The following is a 7,678-nucleotide window of genomic DNA, read 5'->3' on the forward strand; positions in this document are numbered from 1 at the left end:
TTTTATTGTAGACAAACGGTGAAAAGTTATGTCCAAATGCAAGATTACGTTCCTAAAAACGGTTCTGATATATTTAAACCCGATCGCAGTTACCGTCATCAGTGTTATCCTCAAATGTTAAACTATAACAGGGGTATCAAGGATTACAATCGGAAAGAATCAAAGATTCAAGTCCGACTACAGGACGCACGATTGGACCTGGGTCAACCGTATAGGCATCTCCGGCATAGGGTGTTCTAGTTGTTACTTTCTCTTAAAGCCCAGTGATAATTTGTCACAGAAAGTCTATGTTTCGTAATACCGTTTTCAATCGACTTTACATAATTGAATCGGTGTTGAATAGCCTTACGAACAATACGCTTTGTACTCATCTATTGACGAAAATATACCACCTCATACACTATTAACATGATCGTTACATCTAAAATGAAGGTGATGGTTGGGAGTTCTTCTATGGACCAGTGCATATCATGATATGTTATACCGTACATGACTCTATTTATCTAGTCCAGGAAGGTATGTTTCCATGATTAGTTACATGTGAAATTTTCATGAGGCCCACTTTTAGAGCTATTTACATATTTAAGTGACGAAACCCTTTCCTTAATCATAATACATTTCTGCTAAAAACAGAGTCCAGTGTTTATGAATCGCTATCAAATAGTGATGATACCAGGAGTTTGCGATGACTCCAGGTGAGCGTATAAATGTATTAAAACTGGAACAACTGGTGCATCATTTCACCAATATGCCGCAATTTGTAATCATTAAAGCCGCTGTGTTCATCCTGTTGATACAGTACCATGAGACTGGTGTACTGAAGGATAAACATGAGACAAGGATGTATACAACCTATATGTTCACAAACTATGTAATATTACCGTTTATCAAGAATGAACTTTCACAGCAATATTTACCCTGTGTTTATTGCAGCATTGCCCCATACAGATGAATCCCACAATACTATTACTGGATCGTTTTCTTTCATAACCACCCAACTCGGGAAAAGTTTTTCCAAAGCATGGCTGGATCGAGCGATCAAGAAAACATGAATAATTGTACAGGGATGGCGAATACATGCATCATCTTTAGATGATTGATTTGGTTTTTTTTACATCTTCCAAGGACACTGATGTCAAACAGTCAGTACGAATATGAAGCAGGTTTGGGTTATTATTTCTGCCAGGGAATTCCCCCTTGTATGTCCAGGAATCAGGAAGTAGTCTGGCAGTGATTACGTCATTTGTGAGATCCAATCTATTGAACAGCTATTCGGATATGGCAAGAAGTAAACATTTAAATGTTCTTGCACTTTATAGAATTCCATATGACATTTAAAGCTTCAGTCGAGATTATACTGTTCTATTGTCAGTCCAAAGTGCGCTGTTGTAGTGTCAGTCCATTGTGTGCTGTTGTTGTGTCAGTCCATAGTGAGCTGTTGTACTGTCTGTCTATAGTGTGCTGTTGTAGTGTCAGTCCACAGTATGTTGTTCTAGTGTCAGCCCATAGTGTAATGTTGTAGTGTCAGACTATAGTTTGCTGTTGTAGTGCCAGTCCATAGTGATCTGTTGTAGTGTCAGTCCATAGTGTGCTGTTGTAGTGTCAGTCCACAGTATGTTGTTCTAGTGTCAGCCCATAGTGTAATATTGTAGTGTCAGACTATAGTGTGTTGTTGTAGTGTCAGACTATAGTGTGTTGTTGTAGTGTCATCCCATAGTGTAATGTTGTAGTGTCAGACTAAAGTGCGCTGTTGTAGTGTCAGTCCATAGTGAGCCGTTGTAGTGTCAGTCCATAGTGAGCTGTTGTACTGTCTGTCCATAGTGTGCTGTTGTATGTCAGACTATAGCGTGCTGTTGTAGTGTCAGTCCATAGTGGGATGTTGTAGTGTCAGTCCACAGTATGTTGGTCTAGTGTACGTAAATATAATTATTGGCCCGGTGCAGTGAAAGTTATAGATCACAGTCATTGGACAGGAATCTAACTTGCCTAAAGCTTAAAATAAACTAAAATCTAAACCAGATGTGTATGCGAGAAAACAAGAGTTCACATTTTGTTCATGATAAGATATCTTCGAGAGTGTATCAATGTTGGAATCATAACTATTTAAATAAAGTGTGTTAGAGTGGTCCAACGTGTACAAGCTTGAACACCACACCTCACACCTACATCTGACCATATATTATTTGTCTGATAGGCATGTTCAAGGAGTGGTTTGTTTATGTTGGTTGTTTCAGATAAAAAAAATACGATCCATTTAGATTCAAAACTGAATTAAAGACGACCTTATGTACAAGGCAGTGGAATATTTGCCCAGTATTTGGTTATATAGGTGTAGTCGCGGCACCTTTTATGGTAAAGGTGTCATAACAGGTAATTAGGCTTACGCTAAGTGTATATGTGCGTGATCTACACATCCAAGTGATTTCATTTTGCATCATAGACATTTTGTTGCGTGATAAAAAATGACTTTTAGCAGTCAGTATATTACTACGGCCTGTGGATAAAAATATATGAAGAAACCAATAATGGCAATTTCAATTGAGTTTTAAATAATTCATTGTAAAGTGTCAGTGTGATTTCAACTCAATTTCATTCTGTCCTCAATAATGCATCGGTACGTGATGGGAGGTCTTTTTCCTGTATCACAATCTTAATCCATCTAACAAAAACATGTTAACTTGTATCTTTGCCATTAATATTAGAAGTTCCAGATCTATGATTAATGGTTAATTTGAGGCTTGAGCAAACCCCTCTCATTCAAGCCACTCCATCATAAGTCAGGTAAGCTTCATGAATAAAATATACTTTTTTGCTTTGAAACGAACCATTGCATGTGAGGAATTCCATGAGGATCGTCGGTGGCGTGTGTATCAGTGGGATTGTCTGGTCGTGTAAAGTGGTCAACTAATTACGATGACATGCGTGGGTCATTGAGGTGAGGCTGTCAAGCTAATTACAAAGGTTGGAATAGAGTCATTAATGCGTCTAGCATTATTACCTAAATGGATGGAACTATTATAACGCGTCCATACATCAATAAACATTGATCATACCTTCGTATGTGTCTCAGATAGAAAATTAAAGCTGCTGTGATAATCTGTAGTGAAGACCTAATTTAGATTGTCTAGTAATGAACTAAGTACGATTTTTTTCAATTTAATAAAACCGTTGCACTTGCATTAATATATTAGGTGCAATGTGTGATGCATGGCACATGTAATCGTAGTTGATATTTTGATTTTGTATATGTTAACACAGCAGCATCTGGCATTTATCGTGCGTCGTCTTTAGACTTTTGACGTCCTGGTTTCAGATTGTGTTTTCAAGCATAACACAACTTCTTACAAGAAGATCTCGGGGTTAGAATTTCTGAAGCAAATCACCATTCAGAGGGAAATCCAAAAAATCCAAATGATCATGACTACGATATAAAATACTATTTGGATGATATCAGCGTCTGTTCCGGGGAAATAGCTGTCCCACAAATATAGCAAGTTTGATTCAAGTCGTCAAAGACTGCCTTTATTTGTCGACCAACACGTTTACAATGAAGATCATTCCAGCAGTTAATGATTACACGAGTTACACCGACACAGTATCACATGTGATACTTATTTCAACGTCTGGGCCCGCCTCCGTGGTCTATTGGATAGACCGTCTGCCCTGGCCCATACCTAAAGACGTTAAAAGATGGTACTTGTTGTAACCCTGGCTAGCGTTCGGAATTGAGGGTATAAAGCAAGAAGCGGTCGGCTCGGGGTCAGTATACTGAGTTGGGTATCCATGTAAAACTGCGGCATGGTATCTCAGTGAGCTAGCACTATTAAACCGAATTAGCATGAGCAGCAACGTCGCCATATGAGTGAAATTATTTTTGAACGCAAAGCGTTAAACCCCTTGTCAACACCATGGTACTGACTGGAACTAGACACAAGACAGTGGAGCATAGCTATTAATATTAAAGCCATTTGGGCGGAATTCTGTAACACTTATGTCAAATCGCCGTACTTCACTGCGAATTTTATCAAATATTCGGAAGTTAATCTTGGATTTTGTTTCTCTCATTGTATTGAAAATGATATATCTTAAGGCATCGTTTTCTTTAATTAGCAGCATACGTGTAGTGTTTTGTGACTGGAAGTATTAGTATTTGAGTCCAACCTGCTTATCTTTGATATTCTGCTTTTACGTTTCATTAATGGAAATCAAATATGTCGCAAATATATCATCTTAATCAACTTTCAAAGTCGAATTAATAGTTTCAGCAGTAATGTAAACATATTTTATTTATCGACTTACATTGCAGTGAATGTCACTACACAATGGCTCTTCAACTTTCCAAATCTCTATGATTCCATAGCTATTACCATAGCTACAATGCCATAGAAATCACACACACCAAAGAAGTTTAAAGAATGTGTATACAGAAACCATATCAATATGAAAAAAGATTACTACATAAGAAAACAAACCGTGATATGCAATGCAGCCTATTCATAAAACGGCTCTTGAAGAACCGAGAAGAACCACCAGATCAGACCAATGTGATTATTGGGCAGGATTATCTTTCATCTGTCATAATGGAATTGTCGAATCTCCGATTGATGTAGCATAACAATGACAACTGAGGCTGTGATTTCAAAGACCGGTGGCAAGTTGTGCGTTTGTTAGAACTTCAAAGATCGACGTATAGCAATTTGTTTTGACAGGAATTGATAGGAAATATTTTCTTGTTGATCTGGACAATGAAAAGGAATATAACTCAAAATATGATTGATGCCTATGTAGTCAAGTGTTAGCTATGCATAAGGTTTGAATAGATGACGTGTAATTAAAAATGTTGACGTTATATGTTATTGATGTTATGAATTACATTCTAATCTATGCATGTAAATACTTGCTTTCTTTAAATGTCAGACTCAATTTAAATAATCCATTGTACCATTTTTAATTACAAAGTACATGACGTTTTCAAGAAACATTTTGGCGGACTTTCAAGATCATATAATGCCTACTTCACGTTTTGGAAATGTCGATGCAATTCAAAAGACAAAACACTAATTTCAAAACCATACAGGTACAAATATTTGGAAAAAAATATGTTTATGTTTTCCACATTCATGTGTGCAAACGTCAACACATCTACTAAATTCTTTAGTGAGTGAGCTAGGTTTTATGTCGTCTTGATCACTATTTCATTTAATAAAACTTCGTGTATGCTAAATGCTTGAGACTCGTCGGTGATGACGCGAATTTTATGTTTACCACGTAACACCCACGAGCAGGGTGCTGACAAAGGATCATATTCGGAACAAGTTTAGGATTCGACCCCACGATCAACTGATCATGGTATTACTAAGGGACGCAACTCAACAATGTGTCTACTCCAAATATTGAACTGATTGTTGCTTAACTGTTGTATTAATCAGAGCAAAACTGCACAGATGTTTATATGTACGTTTAGTTTTAGACTTGCACGTGGGTACCACATTTTCCTTGTTTGCCTCTACCTCTCTCCCCGTTTGTGCTAACTGACCAGGGGAGGGGATATTTTTGCCATCACTATTATTAGTTTAATGTATCAAGGCTAAGTGAGACGTAATGAACGCAAATAACACACTGGTGATGAGAAGTACTTTTCAATATCCTCGTAACCTCTTACTTCATAAGGGCAGAAGCCATAGATCAATATTTAGACCCATCTTATTGACTCGGAAGTCATTACAAATCCTCCGGTTCTGGACTTACTGAGCAGAGCAATTGAGACAAAATGATTTGCACTATTTCTCAGCCGTATTTGATCAATTTAACCTCATCCAGATTTCTATATATCTAAGTCTGAGGCCTTCACACCATGGAATGAAATCCACGATAGGTTTCTACTGCTGGACTTCCCCAGCAAATATTCTGATTAAGTCCCACTGACTGTTTTGAACTTCAGGGCAGCCTCGGTCATTCAAATAAGCTGGAAAGGATTGATAAGGAGAACACTCCCGCCAGACAGACAGATATAACGGTTACTTCAGTACATTATTTTCTCGTCATCACTATTTCCGGGATTGCATGACCTAGTTAGAAATACTGACGTTCTTACTGCCAACATTGTCTGCTCTGACGTGATAAGGTAGTACCTTTCATTAACCGACTCTCCGACCTTCAGTTTTGTCCAAAGATCCACAATTGTAATGATTCATTTCTCGGATTTGGAAATAGAAATGTGTGCATTATTCTTGGAGTCTTTTGGTGTGTTTTATATTTAGACATGTAGAAATATTATACACAAGTTTCAAAATGCACGGCTTTGCATTGAATTAGAGAGGTGTACTGTACTAATAAAGTAAATACGAGTTTTAGACGTGCGGTACATGTATATGCTTTAATGATACGACATTTAGGTAAACTCGGTTTATCATTTCCAATGACGCGATTGGCCGTGGGGAGAACGAAGATTTGGTCTTGCATCACAAGTGTAATTGATGCTGAAGCACCTAGGGTTTTCTTTTGTGCAATATATATTGAATTTTATCCCCATCTATTCCTCTTATCTCTAACCACATACCTCATAATTCCTAACAAGGCTGTACCTCATCTCACCTTTTGTAAGATATCCCTGGAGAGCCATATAATACTCGGATCCCATAAAGTGCTTTCATAGTCACGGACACGCATACATTTTTCACAGGGAGATATAAAACTAGATATCCCTCAGAAGTTCCCGCGGTTCAATTAAATCAGCATTGGATTTCCTCATTATTTGTAATTCTAACAAAACGACGCCGTTCATTATTTTGGCCCCAAAAATGTTGTTCCCAAGTGAATAGCCAGACGATTCTAATTTCAATAGTGTCGGAGCTCATCGGTTCAGAATCTAGGAGAATGTATCTGTGATGTGACCGTGGACTCAACCAACAGCACATCCTTACTGACGCCAGAAAATACTTGCAGCTTGCAGTTTGGAAATAATTCATAACAGCTTTTTATCCTTCCTTTTTTGCAATCATGAATAAAGATGTCCCTAAATAATTGCCATGGAGCACGGATATTTGTTACTGAGCTGTCTATGATATAGAGTGTGATTCCTCAGTCTTGATCGTTATAATTATGGCGGATAAATGTTTAAGTACTATATTGAAAATATTTGATCATCAACTTTATCAAGATGCATTGTCGCAACAGAGTCCATATACATGTCCTGCAAAAACCTCATTAACTTCGGAACGTTGCTGGAACTCTACCAGGCACTATACGCTCACGCGCCTCTCCTGCATTTCAACTTGCAACGAATATAAAACTTCTAATCGCAGTGTAATGAAAACATTCATAACAAGGTTGCTGTGTTTACTCACTCGATTTTAACTCGACACCAATCAACACCTGATATTTGAAAAAAAAATCAAAATATTCTACAAGTGAAATATTCCTCAATGCAGCCATCACCATGATTGGCTCTTCCGCATTTTTTTGTCTATGAAATGTGACATAATTCCAACGCACAATTCATCAGGTGCCCAGCAGATTGGAAGAAATAAAAACGTAAGTAGCTCGTTAGTCCGAGAAGGATTACAGACCATCAATAATCGCTACACAAATGTTATTCGTTTTCGGATCAAGGTATGATAGGCACGGACTTCAAAAGCACGCCTTGAGTTGAATTAGTAGCTGTCTGGACAACGTACAA

Source organism: Haliotis rufescens, unplaced genomic scaffold, assembly GCF_023055435.1.
Source record: "Haliotis rufescens isolate VD_foot unplaced genomic scaffold, xgHalRufe1.0.p SCAF_1, whole genome shotgun sequence".
Lineage (NCBI taxonomy): Eukaryota > Metazoa > Mollusca > Gastropoda > Lepetellida > Haliotidae > Haliotis > Haliotis rufescens.